Consider the following 15,558-nt stretch of genomic DNA (forward strand, 5'->3'; position numbering starts at 1 on the left):
GGCTGTGTTTGTTGGGGAGGGGGGGAGGGGGTACCAGGGTTACGTTTCTGATTGTCAAACCTGCAGTAGAACTCATTCAGACAGCCAGTAGGATCATTGGTGCTCCACTCCCTTTCCTGTTGGAGATCTATCAGAAGCGGAGCATCCGCAGAGCCATCTCCATTATTAAGGACCCCATATGACCCATCACACCACATCTTCTCCATTCTGCCATCTGGGAAGAGGTACAGGAGCATCAGCTGCAGAACCAGCAGGATGGTACACAGCTTCTTTCCACAGGCAATAAGACTGGTTAACGGACAGTGTCCCCTCCCCATACATCATACACCAACACATCTAACCTCGCCCATACTTTGACAGCAGGTATTCGCCCATACCTGTCAAAGCAAAGCCACTGTTCGGTCTGAATGTCTGGTTTTAGTTCAATTTTTAGGCCTATTTTAGATATGTTAATTTAAATTTTAAAGCAGTATGTATTCTGTTTTTATTAACTGCACTGACGGGAACTGATTGAGAAACAATTTTTCTCCGACAGAGGGGTTCAGAACCCCTCTGTCGGTGGTGTAAGTACTCAGTTAAAATGACATTAAAGTAAATACTGAATACTGAATTCAGGTCGTTGGTCAGCTGACGATTGTCCAAAGAGCGGGGAGCTTTCCTCTTATAGCTTGTGATTTCTTGCAAGCCCTTCCAAACTGAAGAAGAGTCACTAGCTGAGAACCTGCTCCTCAATTGATTCCATCTACATTTCATACTGCCTCGGAAAAACAGCCAACATACTCAAAGACTTGTCCCACCCTGGTCATTCCATCTTCTCCCCGCTCCCATCCGGCATAAGTTTGAAAGCGTGCATCACCGGACGCAGGAACAGCTTATTCTGCGCCCCACCCCTCCTGTTATCAGGCTCTCACAGTTCTGCCATAAATGAGGGTACTGTCCGATTCACCTCTACCCCATTGAGGACATTGGACTTTAAGTCTGAAGAAGGGCCTCGACCCGAAACGTCACCCATTCCTTCTATCCAGAGATGCTGCCTGTCCTGCTGAGTTACTCCAGCATTTTGTGTCCATCTTCAGTGTAAATCAGGATAGACTCGGCTTGTACTCGCTAGAATTTGGAAGATTGAGGGGGGATCTTATAGAAACTTACAAAATTCTTAAGGGGTTGGGCAGGCTAGATGCAGAAAGATTGTTCCCGATGTTGGGGAAGCCCAGAACAAGGGGTCACAGTTTAAGGATAAGGGGGAAATCTTTTAGGACCGAGATGAGGAAAACATTTTTCACACAGAGAGTGGTGAATCTCTGGAATTTTACTTCGGAGTCACGTGAGTGACTACGTGAAGAACCCCGCCAGGACGCATGCGTGTCATATCGCTACACGCATTGCAACGAGTCACAGCAGGGGTTCCCCTTAGCGGCAGAATTTAAAAGCCGGGAACAGCAGGTAAGGAGACTCTGCGTTCTTTCCACTTACTATTATCACAGGTGGAGGCATGGAATGATCCAAGAAAAACAAGAAGGTTGCGAAAAAGCTGGCGGGGGAGAACCGCGGAGTTGCGGGCAGCCAGCAGCGGCCAACAGCACACCAATCTCCCGTAATGGGAACAGCTGTGCCCGACTTCGCCCCCGCACCGGCCAAATCAACACCGCGGCCGGACGGTAAAGCGAAGCAAAAAACTGACAGAGTCATTGACCCCGATGAGTCCGACTTTGAACAGCCGCGAGCGGCCAGTGCCTGTGAGCATTGGGGCCGGTTGGAGCGGCTTGAGGAGCAGCCGCGAGCGGCCAGTGCCCGAGAGCATTGGAGCCAGTTGGAGCGGCTTGAGGAACAGGAGCAGCCGCGAGCGGCCAGTGCCCGAGAGCATTGGAGCCGGTTGGAGCGGCTGATGGAGCAAATGCTCCAAAGTGACAGGCTCCGGGAGATGGAGACTAGTCACAGTGGGCAGCTAGTAAGTCCTACAGCAGTATCTCTTGTAGGGCTGCACAGTGCTTCTCCCTCATCAGAGGGGAGTACGAGGGGTCAATTCTGGGCTGACCCTGAAGAGGGGTGTGCAGAACATACTCCTAGTGTGCATGGGGTGCAAGAAAACAAAAACCTATTGGATATGGTGTCCCAGTTCATTCAAACTGACCAAACTGGCCAAAACCTGGAACCTAAAATAGCTGCAAGTATCGACTACATGTCATTCAATCAGCTACAAGGACAGGCATTATTGGACACCACAGCAAGACACTTACCACCAGGGAACTGCAAATCACTGAATGTTCCCAGTGTCAACCAGTGTATTTGGAAACATGTCGGAGCATCAATCAGAGCCAGGGACTTGAAACTACAAAAAGTTCTGAAAGTCCTAACAGCGGGAATTACGGCTTTCGCCCGCACAATAAACGAAAAAGACATGACACAAGATCAGCAGGATGCACTGGCTTTATTTTGGAAGAGTGCCATCCAACCGGCTTTAGACCCCAAATTTGCAGGCCTGTGCAAACCCGGAACCTCCAAACCACCAATATTACTATTTGGAGGTGACTTATCCAAACAGGTCAAAGAACTTGACGAAGAGGCTAAAACCCTGGGGCTCATTAAAGCAACGTCTAAAAACTACTTCGGCCAGAAACAGCACCCCTACGCACCCACCAGTCGGACAAGACAAACTGGTGAAAGCTCGAAGGCCAGGTACACTCAACATCGGTCTTTTTTAGGCCATGGCCCAGACCGGCCTTCCTGGAAAATGCGCAAACCCCCAACACCAACCCAACTACAGACTCAGACACCGGCACCTCAACGTCCACGGAGGATACCGAAAAAGTAATAAACCTACCACTGGTAACCATGGAGGTAGGTGGGTCTGGTTCCTTACGAATTGAAGGGAGCATGGAGGTTGGTGGGAGATTACACTTCTATCTGGATGCATGGAATGTTAACTACCGACACTTATATTTTAAGCAGTATCCAGGGATATACCATAGAATTTATACAAAAACATAACCCTCCAGTTCAGCATGTACCGAACCGAATGTTCGTGCTTACAGGCAAAGAAAAATCAAAAGCACACGCTAAACTACAGCGGCTTTATAAAAAAGGAGTAATTGAGAAAACCCAACACGAATCACAGGAATTCGTGTCCAATATCTTTATCAAAAACAAGAAAGATGGTGGTTGCCGCATCATCATAGATTTGACTAATTTGAATACTTTCGCACAATATATTCATTTCAAGATGGAAACCTTTGTTACTGCTAAGCAATTGATTTCCAAAGGTTACTACATGGCAAGCATCGATTTAAAAGATGCTTACTATACAGTACCCATAAGAGGTGACCACAGATGTTATTTAAAATTCAACTGGATGGGTCAGCACTGACAGTACAGGGCACTACCTAATGGGCTAACATCAGCCCCCAGGCTGTTCACTAAAATTTTGAAACCAGCCCTAGCGTTTCTGCGGAAACAAAAACACATGGTAATGGCATATCTAGATGACATACTTATTGTGGGCAAAACTTTGGAATTGGCTAAACAAACGGTAACAGCCACAAAACAATTATTTGAAAAACTGGGGTTTATCATCCATCCAGTTAAATCTAAATTAACGCCTTCAACCACAATGGATTATCTGGGGTTCACCATTAACTCAGTTCACATGTCAGTGACTTTGCCGAAAGAAAAGGTTACAGCCTTATTAGAGGCTTGCAGCAAAATCATTGACATCAGTAAACCATCCATCAGACTGGTAGCAAGAATAATTGGCAAAATAGTGGCTGCGTTTCCAGCCACACAATTCGGACCTTTACATTATCAAAATTTACAGAGGGCTAAAATACGAGCACTCAAAATTAATGGTGGTCATTTTGACAGACCAATGAAGCTACCAACAGAGGCCATAATGGAACTAAAATGGTGGAAAGATAACATCGGGCATTGTTCCAATCCAATCATTATCAGCAACCCGTCTATGGTACTACAAACTGATGCCAGTGCACTTGGTTGGGGTGCTACCAATTCCATCTCCAGCTGTGGAGGGAGATGGAATGCACAGGAGGCATCATTATTACAAACACTGGGCATAAACTACCTGGAAATGTTTGGTGCATTCCATGGCCTTAAGTCATATTGTTCTGGGTTATATCACCAGCATGTTAGACTACAAATTGACAACACCACCGTGGTAGCATATATCAACCATATGGGTGGAAACAAATCGACATCATGTGACAATCTGGCCAACACAATTTGGCAATGGTGTATCCAGAGAAATATTTGGATATCAGCTACCTACTTACCAGGTAAACTAAATTTAGTGGCAGACACCAGGTCACGCAAATTCAATGAAAACACCGAATGGATGTTGGATAAAAAAGTATTTGCTGAAATTACAGCATGGTATGGAACACCAGATATCGATCTATTCGCATCCAGGCTCAATCACCAGTTATCGAACTATGTTTCATGGGAACCAGACCCTGGGGCAGTGGCAACAGATGCATTTTCGCTGCATTGGAGGAAATTGTTTATTTATGCATTCCCTCCTTTCTGCTTCATCAGTCGGGTATTAAGGAAAATACAGCAAGACTCTGCGTCTGGTATTTTGATAGTACCCGATTGGCCTACTCAACCATGGTTCCCGGTGATACTCGACATGGTATTAGAACCATGCATCACCATCCATCATAGACCTAATTTACTGGTTCATCCCGTAACAAGGGAAAGTCACCCATGTCATAATTATATAAACCTATTACTTTGTAGAGTTTGAAAGCACCTCTACTACACCTGGGACTGACGGACCGAATAGTGGATATTATTTCAGCGGCCCACAGACATGCCACCAAAAAACAGTACTTGGTGTACATCAAAAAATGGGAAATGTACTGTCACAACAATAACATCACCCACAGATCTATGAACATGCCGTCTGTTCTGGAATTCCTGGCAAGCCTCCATTACGATGAGGCCCTCAGTTATAGTGCCATCAACTGCGCCAGAAGTGCTCTGTCAACATACCTTTGGCAAGGAACAGAGCGGCATTCTGTTGGGACACACCTCCTGGTAACTAAACTCATGAGGGGCATTTTTAATGTTAATCCCCCAAGAACCAGGTACTCCCAAATATGGGATGTGAGCATTGTACTGACCATGTTAAGAAATTGGTCTCCAGCTACAGCTCTGTCCCTACAGAAACTGACTATGAAAACAGTCATGCTGATGGCCTTGGTCACGGCACAAAGGGTCCAGTCACTACAGAAACTAAGGCTGGACAACATGACTACTTCATCTGGAAATTTAACTTTTCACATCAATGAATTAGTCAAACAGAACAGACAGGGGTCAGCAGGCCTAAAAATAGAATTCAGGGCCTACCCGACAGATGATCGTCTTTGTTTGTAACACACTTGCTATTATATATGGAGTATACTAAGATCATCAGAGGCAAAGAAATGGCACTTTTAATCAGCTACAAACAGCCACACAAAAAAGTGACAGTCCAGACCATCTCGAGATGGCAGACAGAACTATGTATGTAAGCCTTGCTGGTTTTGAATCCTCCTCCGCTCCTCTGTCATATGGGGTTCCACAGGGCTCAATTTTAGGGCCCCTGCTTTTCTCACTGTACTTACTTCCTCTGGGTTCCATTCTTAGAAAGCATGGCATCTCTTTTCATTGTTATGCTGATGATAGCCAACTATATATGCCGCTGAGGAAGGAAGATGCTTTCTCTGTCAAATCACTTCTGTTATGTCTTGATGACATTAAATCCTGGATGGCCCTAAACTTTTTAGGTTTTAATGAAAAGAAGACAGAGGTGATAGTGTTTGGTCCCAATGGCTGCCGTGAACCTCCCCCTGTTGACTTGGGTCCCCTGGCACTGTATGTGAAGCCAACAGTTTTGAACTTGGGTTTTAAGATGGACAGTGATTTTAAATTAGATCATCAAATAGGCGCGGTAGTTAAGTCCAGCTTCTTTCATTTAAGGCAGCTGGCAAAGGTGAAGCCCATTCTTGAGCGGCAGCATTTTGAAACAGTAATCCATGCCTTTATCACGTCTAGGCTGGATTACTGTAACGCACTCTATTTTGGAGTTACTCGATCTTCCCTGGCTCGTCTCCAGTTGGTTCAGAATGCTGCTGCTCGCCTTTTAACTGGAACTCGAAAGAGGGAGCACATAACGCCAATTCTGGCCTCCCTCCACTGGCTGCCGGTGTACTTTCGAGTTCATTTTAAGATTCTTTTATTTGTTTTTAAATCATTAAATGGTCTCGCCCCGCCTTACCTCTCTGAGCTGCTTCATCCCTACGCTCCTGCCCGGTGCCTCAGGTCAGCTGATCAGCTGCTCCTGGAGGTACCGAGGTCTAAGCGAAAGCTCAGAGGGGATAGAGCCTTCTCTGTTGCTGCTCCGACATTATGGAACACTCTGCCGTTGCACATCAGACAGGCCCCCTCACTGTCCATCTTCAAAACCAGTCTTAAAACCCTTTTCTATTCCTTGGCTTTTGACCCTGCATGAGACTTTGCTCCTGTTTTAGTGTTTTTAATGTTTTTTATTGTTTTTACTCTCTTTTTCAATGTTTTTATTGTCTTGTAATAATTTTTTGTTCATGATTAGTCATGTACAGCACTTTGTTGCAACAGTGGTTGTTTTTAAAGTGCTCTATAAATAAAGTTATTAAGTTATTATTATTAAAACAGGTCCTAATAAAGGCTGGAGTAGACACTAACATTTTTAAATCTCACTCCACCAGGGCTGCAGCTACATCGGCAGCTATGAAGTTGGATGTTCCTATGGACCAAATCCTCAAGACAGCAGGATGGTCAACGGAGAAAACTTTCCAACGATTTTATAACAAACCAGTAATTGAACCTGGAACATTTGCAGAAACAATTTTAAGTTCTGTAATATAATTTTACCCCATAAATAGGGGCTATAATTTGGTGTTAATAAATTTATCGTTGTTTTTCAATATCGTATTGATGTCTAATAATGTTAACACTATTCTCCCCATAATCAAGGCAGATGTGATGCATGGACTCGTTTACACGGCATGGAATCACAGAGCTTTAAAATCTTCACGTAGTCACTCACGTGACTCCGAAGTAAAATAGTAAGATTAAATGAGAACTTACCAGTTCGAAGTTTGATCATTATTTTATGAGGAGTACGTTGAGGGAATACGTGCCCTCCGCTCCCACCCTTGATCATATACTCAACTGGTATCTTCTTCTCTAATCTTACTATGTTTAGTCATTACAGTTATCTGTGATTTCACACCGCTGCTTTGAAGAATGACACGCATGCGTCCTGGTGGGGTTCTTCACGTATTCCCTCAACGTACTCCTCATAAACTAATGATCAAACTTCGAACTGGTAAGTTCTCGTTTAATCTTACTATTCTCTGCCACAGAAGGTAGTTGAGGCCAATTCATTGGCTATATTTAAGAGGGAGTTCGATGTGGCCCTTGTGGCTAAAGGGATCAGGGGGTATGGAGAGAAGGCAGGTACAGGATACTGAGTTTGATGATCAGCCATGATCATATTGAATGGTGGTCGAAGGGCCGAATAGCCTACTCCTGCACCTATTTTCTATGTTTCTATTTTCTATGTTTCTATGTTTCTATCTGCAGTTCTTTCCTGCACATTTCATCTGCCACAATGCACGACAATGCTGGGACTATAATTTTCACTCTGTACCTTTCCCTTTGTTTTATTGTACTTGAGTTTGAACGGATTGTATCTATGTGTGGTATATCTGATCTGTTTGGATAGCATGCAAAACACAGCTTTTCACAGTATATCAGTACACATGACAATAATAAACCTATAGCTATATGGTAGAGCTTCTGCCATACAGCGCCAGAGACCCGGGTTCGATCCTAACTATGGGTGCCTGTCTGTACAGAGTTTGTAGGTTCTCCCCGTGACCTGCTTGGGTTTTCTCCAAGATCTTCGGTTTCCTCCCACACTCCAAAGATGTACAGGTTTGTAGGTTAATTGGCTTGGTATACATGCAAATTGTCTCTAGTGTGTGTAGGATAGTGTTAGTATGTGGAGATCGCTGGTCGGTGCGGACTCAGTGGGCTGAAGGGTCTGTATTTCTAAACTAAACTAAACTAAATCTAGCATAGAACAGTACAGCACAGGGACAGGCCCTGCGGCCCACAATGTTTATGCCGAAAATGATGCAAAGTTACTATCTGCCTGTAAATGATGCATATCCCTCTATTCCCTGCACTTCCATGTGCCTATCTAAAAGCCTCTTAAACACAGCCGTCATATCTGCCTCCACCATCACCTCTGGCACTGCATTCCAGACTCCCACCACTTTCTGTGTAAAAAAACCTTACATCTCCACTAAACTTTATCCCTCTCAACTTATAGCTATGTCTTCTAATGTTGGGCATTTCCATCCTGGGGAAAAGGTTCTGACTGTCTACCCTATCTATGCCTCTCATAAATGTATATACTATTATCAAGTCTGCCCTCAACCTCCGATGTTCCAGAGAAAAAACTCAAGTTTATCCAACCTCTCCCTGCAGCTGAAATCCTCTAATCCAGGCAGCATTCTGGTAGCTTCTATTGCACCCTCTCCAAATCCTCCACATCTTTCCTGTAATGGGGCAACAAGGACTGCATACAATATTCTAAACGTGGTCTAACCTAAGTCCCCTGGAGCTGCTTCATGACTTCCTGATTCTTATATTCAATGGCCCTAGCAATGAAGGCAAGCACACCATATGTCTAAGATAGGCAAGGCAAGGCAACTTTATTTATATAGCACATTTCATACACGAGGCAGACTCAAAGTGCTTCACATAAAAACATGTCATACCATAAAATGAAATAATAAAATGAAATAAAATAGAAGAATTAAAAGAAAACAAAAGCAAAATTAAAAATGCATTATAAAAAGTGCAAAAGTTAAAAGTGCAATGTAGTTAAGATTTAGCTGAAAGCTAAAGTAAACAAAAGTTTTCAGTCTTGTTTTAAAAGTGGTCAAAGTTGAGGCAAGTCTTAAATCTTCAGGAAGTTTATTCCAGCTATTTGTTGCATAGTAACTAAATCCTGCTTTCCCATGTTTTGTATTTACTCTGGGAATCACTAACAGATTGGTTTCAGAAGGCTTATATAGTGGAAGCATGTCAGTAATATACTTTGGCCCTCAACCATGTAGTGGTTTAGAATAGAATAGAATAGAATGCTATTTATTGTCATTCAAACCTGGGTTTGAACGAAATTCAATTTTTACAGTTTTTTTACATTACAAACACAATCCAAGACCCAAACTTAACATAGTTTACATAAACATCCATCACAGTGAGTCTCCAACATCTCCTCACTGTGATGGAAGGCAAAGTCTTTATCTCTTCCCTTTGTTCCTTCTCCCGTGGTCCAGCAGTCCAACTGCAGTGTCGAGGCGAACTGGGGCTCCGATGTTAAAGCCCCCGGCGGGCGATGGTAAGTCCTGAGGCCGTTTAAGCCACGCCGGGCGATGTTAGGCCCCGGCTCCATGTCCTTCAAACTCGCTATTCCAGCGGGAGAAGTCGCCATTGCGGAGCTCGGAAAAGCGGTCTCCCACCAGGGACCTGCGAGCTCCCGATGTTCCCGTCCACCGGGTCTGCGGCCGGTGCCTCCGAACTCCAAAAGTCGGGTCGCAGCCGCACGCCACCACAGCTCTTCCCGCTCCGAAGTTGGCCAGCTCCGCGATGTCAGTTCCGCAGGCTCTGCAACTGGAGCCCTCAGGTTAGTCCCGGCCGGAGGTCGCCGCCGGCTCCACGATGTTAGGCCCAACGACATCCGAGACCCGACAGGGAATAGTCGGGTCCCCGCACAGGGAAGGGATTAACGGTTTCCCCCACAGCCCCCCCCCACCACCCCCCACATATACACATCTAAAATGTTTAAATAAAAACTGACTCAAAGACATACATTTAACAAGACAAAAATAAAAAAAGACAGACGACTGTAGTCGAGCCGCTGCCGTTAGGCGCCGCCACTCCCAATTTATAGGTGAGCAGCAGGATTTTGAAATCAATTCTCTGACATACAGGGAGCCAATGTAAGGATTTAAGAATTTGTGTAATGTGTTCAAATCTTTTGGTCTTTGTTAGAACTCTAGCAACAGCGTTCCGAACAAGCTGTAGCTGCCTGACAATTTTTTTCGGAAGACCTGCAAGGAGACCGTTACAATAATCTAGCCTACTAGTAATAAAGGCATGTACAAGTTTTTCTAAGTCTTGAGCTGACATGAGTCCTCTTAATCTTACTACGTTTTTGAGGTGATAGTAGGCCGATTTTGTTACTGATTTGATGTGACTGTTGAAATGTAAATGAATCCATAATAACCCCAAGATTTCTGGCTTTGTTTGAAGTTTTCAGGGACAGAGAGTGAAGGTGTTGGGTTACTTTAAGCCTTTCTTTTTTAGCACCAAAAACAATTATCTCCGTTTTGTCCTTATTTAGTTGGAGGAAATTTTGGCACATCCAGTCTTTGACTTGCTCAATGCACTGGCACAGCAGATCTATGGGGCGATAGCCATTTGGTGATAGCGCTACATAGATTTGAGTGTCATTGGCATAGCAGTGGTGGTCAATATTATTATTTGACCAATATTATTATTAAGATAGACACAAAAAGCTGGAGTAACTCAGCAGGGCAGGCAGCATCTCTGGAGAGAATGAATGGGTGATGTTTTGGGTCGAGACCCATCTTCAGACTGAAAGTTATGGGAAAAGGAAACGAGAGATGTAGAGAGATAAAGTACAATGAATGAAAGATATGCAATAAAGTAACAATGATAAACGAAAAAGGCCACTGTCAGCTGTTTGTTGGGTGAAAATGAGAAGCCGGTGCAACTTGGGTGAGGGAGGGATAGAGAGAGAGAGAATGCTGGGGCTACCAGAAGTGAGAGAAATCAATATTCATACCACTGGGCTGTAAGCTGCCCAAGTGAAATATGAGATGCTGTTTCTCCAATTTGCATTTAGCCTCAATCTGACAATGGAGGAGGCCTAATTCAGAAAGGTCAGTGTGGGAATGGGAAGAGGAATTAAAATGTTTAGCAACTGGGAGATCAGGTTGGTTCAAAGGTTCAAAGTTTCATTTATTGTCACATACACCAGTTGATGTAGTGAAATTCGAGTTGCCATTGCAGCACATTAATAAGAATACAACATAATATTATAAAGAAATTTAATATAAAACATAAAAGCATTCCCCCACAATGGTTCCCACTGAGGGAAGGCACAATGTCCAGTCCCCATCCCCTTGTCCACTCATAGTCGGGCCTATTGAGACCTCCGCAGTCGCCGCTACGGGGCCCGATGTTTCAGGCCCTTCTCGCCGGGTGATGGTGGTCTGGCGTCGGGAGAACCCTCTCAGCGACTTGGGATACATAGAACGGCCGCTTCCTTACTGGAGATCGTGGCTTCCGAAGCTGGACGGAGCTCCACCACTGGCGATCTCGGCGAAAGATCCCAGGCTACGCGATGTTTAAGGTCAGCGCCACCGCCCGCGGCTGGCCGCTCCACAGTCTCGCAGCTCTGTGATGTTCCATCAGCGGACCCATCACACGCTCCAGCGAGGCGACCCGGGCAAGGCATCGCCCACTCCGCTCCGCGATAGCGCTCCAGTGCTGTGCCACCGCCGACGCCGTGGTTCTGGCCGGTCCCCTCAGGAACCGCCGCTCCAGACCCGATGGTAGGCCGCGAGGACGGGTCGAAGATGCTGCTCGGAGGAAAGCCGCCTCTCCGCCCAGGTAGGGACTGGGAAAATCAGTTTCCCTCTTCCCCCCCACCCATCCCCCACCTAAAAAGTCTAGTCCTTCAAAACAAAACACTATTTAACATACTAAAAATAAAAAAAGAAGCAAAAAGATGGACAGCTGCAGGCAGGGCAGCCATACCCAACTGGACGGTGCCCCCTACAGCGCCTCTACTTCCTGAGAAGATTACGGAGAGTCAGTTTGTCAAGGAGGACTCTCTCTAACTTCTATGGGTGCACAGTAGAGAGCATGCTGACTGGTTGCATCGTGGCTTGGTTCGGCAACTTGAGCGCCTTGGAGCGAAAAAGACTACAAAAAGTAGTAAACACTGTCCAGTCCATCATCGGCTCTGACCTTCCTTCCATCGAGGGGATCTATCGCAGTCGCTACCTCAAAAAGGCTGGCAGTATCATCAAGGACCCACGCCATCCTGGCCACACACTCATCTCCCCGCTACCTTCAGGTAGAAGGTACAGAAGCCTGAAGACTGCAACGACCAGGTTCAGGAATAGCTACTTCCCCGCAGCCATCAGGCTATTAAACTTGGCTCGGACAAAACTCTGAACATTAATAGCCCATTATCTGTTAATTTGCACTTTTTCAGTTTATTTATTCATGTGTGTATATATTTCTATAATGGTATATGGACACACTGATCTGTTCTGTGGTCATGCCTACTATGTTCTGTTGTGCTGAAGCAAAGCAAGAATTTCATTGTCCTATCAGGGACACATGACAATAAACTCTCCTGAATCTTGAATCTTGAGGTTCAGATGGACTGAGCAAAGGTGTTCAGCGACACGATCGCCCAGTCTACATTTGGTCTCACCGATGTATTAGAGTCCACATCTTGAACAACGGATACAGTAGATGAGGTTGCAGGAGGTGCAAGTGAACCTCTGCCTAACCTCAACGGACTGTTGAGGTCCCTGGACAGAGTCGAGGGAGGAGGTATAGGGACAGGTGTTGCATTTTCTGTGGTTGCAGGGGAAGGTACTTGGAGAAGGGGTAATTTGGGTGGGAAGGGATGAGTTAACCAAGGAGTTGTGGAGAAATAGTCTCTGTGGAAGGCGGCAAGGGGTGGAGATGGGAAGATGTGATTAGTGTTGGGATTCTGTTCGAGGTGGCAAACATTATGGAGGATTATGGGTTGTATGCGACGGTTGATGGGGTGAAATATAAGGACTAGGCGGACTCTGTCTCTGTTGCGACTAGGGGAAGGGGAACAAGGGCGGAACTGCGGGTACCGAGGAGACATGAGTCAGGGCCTCATCTATGATGGGAGAGGGGAACCCCCATTCCCTAAAGAATGAGGACATCTCGGATGTCCTGGTATGGAACACCTCATCTCAGGTGCAGATGCGGTGTAGACAGAGGAACTGGGACTAGGGGATAGAGTCTTTGCAGAAAGCAAGGTGGGAAGAAGTGTAGTCAAGATAAAGGAAACAGATCTATCCCTGCCCCATCCACGTCACACTAACCTCGTTTGCACCCTACAGACAGATAACAATGGCGTGTTACCTTCATCATTGTTACTTTTTTGCATATCTTTTATTCGTTGTTCTTTATCTCTCCACATCATCGTCTAAATCTCTCATTTCCCTTATCCCTAACCAGTCTGAAGAAGGGTCTCGACCCGAACCGTCACCCATTCCTTCTCTCCAGAGATGCTGCCTGTCCCGCTGAGTTACTCCAGCTTTTTGTGTCTATCTTTGGTTTAAACCAGCATCTGCAGTTCCTTCCTACACATGTAGTCAAGATAGTTGTGGGAGTCAGTGGGTTTGTAATAGACGTCAGTCGATACCATATGCCTTCTTAACCACTCTATCTACTTGTGCTGCCACCTTCATATGCACTATAACCAACCTCTCAAAGCACTTCATTTTAATCGAATGCCTCTACTTCTTTATGTAACTGAGGAAATTCAGTAGGTCTCCAATGACTCTTACACATTTCTACAAATGCACCACAGAAAGCAAACTGTTTGGTTGCATCACAGCTCGGTTTGGGAACAGTTCAGCCCAAGACCTTAAGAAATTGCAGAGTTGTAGATGTAACCCAGTCCATCACATAGAGCAAGCTTCCCACCATTGACTACATCGACATTTCTCCCAGTCTTGGAAAAACAGCCAACATAATCAAAGACTTTGTCCCACCCTGGTTATTTCTCCCTCTCCCTGCTGCCGTCCAGCAGAAGGTTCTGAAGCTTGAAAGTACGCGCCACCAAACTCAGGAACAGCCTCTTCCCCTCTGTATTTAGGCTTCTGAAAGACCCTTCCATAAGCTAGGATACAGTCCAATACTCCTCTACACCACTGCGGACATTGGACTTTATCTCTGGAACTGATGTACTACATTGCTGAGAACTATATTCTGCACTCTGTTTCTTCCCCTTTGCTCTACCTGATGTACTTGAGTTTGAATTGATTGTATTTATGTACGGTATTATCTGATCTGTTTGGTTAGCATGCAAAACAATGCTTCAACTGTACCTCTGTATACGTGACAATAATAAACCTAAATCTAGACCCTGGTTCAATGTGTAGTGTGGACAGACATGCTGGGAGTGCCAATCTGATGGAGCTGACAGTGTGCATCAAAGGTCCTACAGCGGAGCAAGATAGATCACTCCTGCTAAATGCAATGGGCTGACGTGTAGTATGCAACGGAACGGAACGTGGGCCTTTTTTTCATTCATTTCAGTAACCAGACCCGACCCGACCCAACTCGCAGTGTAATCAACATTGCGGGTAACACTTTGTGTTAATATATTACATTTCTGAAAATGAGGAGAAGATTTTTACCAATTAACTTTTATTTTCATGAGGATGTTTCCGTAACTGGCTTCTGTCTCCGCACTAGTTATCTTTGCTCCGTTATGGGATCTTTGGTGCGGAGACGGAGCCGGTTACGGATATGGGGCCTAAAATTACCCATGAATCTGCCCACAACCGTACTACGTCTTTTTCGTTGTGATCTATCTTGCTTTGCTATAGGATCTTTAGTGTGCATGAGAAACAACAAAGGACAGAAGGCAACAGACAAGATAATCGGAGATGAAAGCGGTGAATGAGATCAATCTCTGTCACCCGGTCACTGTTTGCGAGTGGAGGCGAACAATGAAATAGATAACAGGAAGAGAAAGAGTCAGGAGCAATCCTGTCCTCAGTGGATTTGCAGCCATGTTTGGCCGGGAGTATTGAGGATCAACTCCTCCAGACATTCTCAATCTCCAGCCAAATTATTATTCACACCACAAAATAAATTTGATACACATCGAGGAAGAGCTGAGCGCATTTAATCTACAAAAGGCTCTGTGAGCAGAGGCTGTGTGTGCCGTTAGGGTGTTCAGTGTGCAGTGAGCATGTGCAGGCAGTGAGGAGGAACCAGTGCGTGCGTATCTGCAATGAGCAGTGTGTACTGCAGTGGAATGTGAATGCAATGTTCAGACTGGTGGCTTTGTCAAATTCCAGCCGCAGAACGGGACGAAGCTGGAATCTGACCAATGGCGGCATAGCCTGGGATAGGGCCTCAGGTGGAGAGAAACAGTTGGAGGAAAGTGGAGGGAGAGAGATAGAGAGAAAGAAAGAATGAACGAGAGAAAGATAGGCATACACTTCCATAGTTAAATTGAATAGTAGTTTTGGAACAGGCATTATCATTAAAATCAGAATGGAAAGTGGAAAAATGTGTTAGTCAGAGAGTTGCTGTTGGATAAAAGAACTAATAAATGACTGACATTCCCGGTGCAGCCCTGGTTGATGGCCCTCGTGTATTGTCTTTCTGCTGACTGGTTGGCAC

At 45.2% G+C, this 15,558-nt stretch overlaps 1 protein-coding gene across 1 annotated transcript in view; it reads left to right on the forward strand.

The window, feature by feature from the left end:
* The window catches only part of LOC116972158 (actin, non-muscle 6.2-like), a 31,294-nt gene that overhangs the window by 13,921 nt on the left and 1,815 nt on the right, over positions 1-15,558 (forward strand). The window contains exon 5 of the mRNA XM_033019549.1: positions 9,116-9,124. The gene's annotated coding sequence lies outside the window, so the exon portion shown is untranslated. The remainder of the gene's footprint in view (positions 1-9,115; positions 9,125-15,558) is intronic.

This window comes from Amblyraja radiata, chromosome 4, assembly GCF_010909765.2.
Source record: "Amblyraja radiata isolate CabotCenter1 chromosome 4, sAmbRad1.1.pri, whole genome shotgun sequence".
Classification (NCBI taxonomy): Eukaryota; Metazoa; Chordata; class Chondrichthyes; order Rajiformes; family Rajidae; genus Amblyraja; species Amblyraja radiata.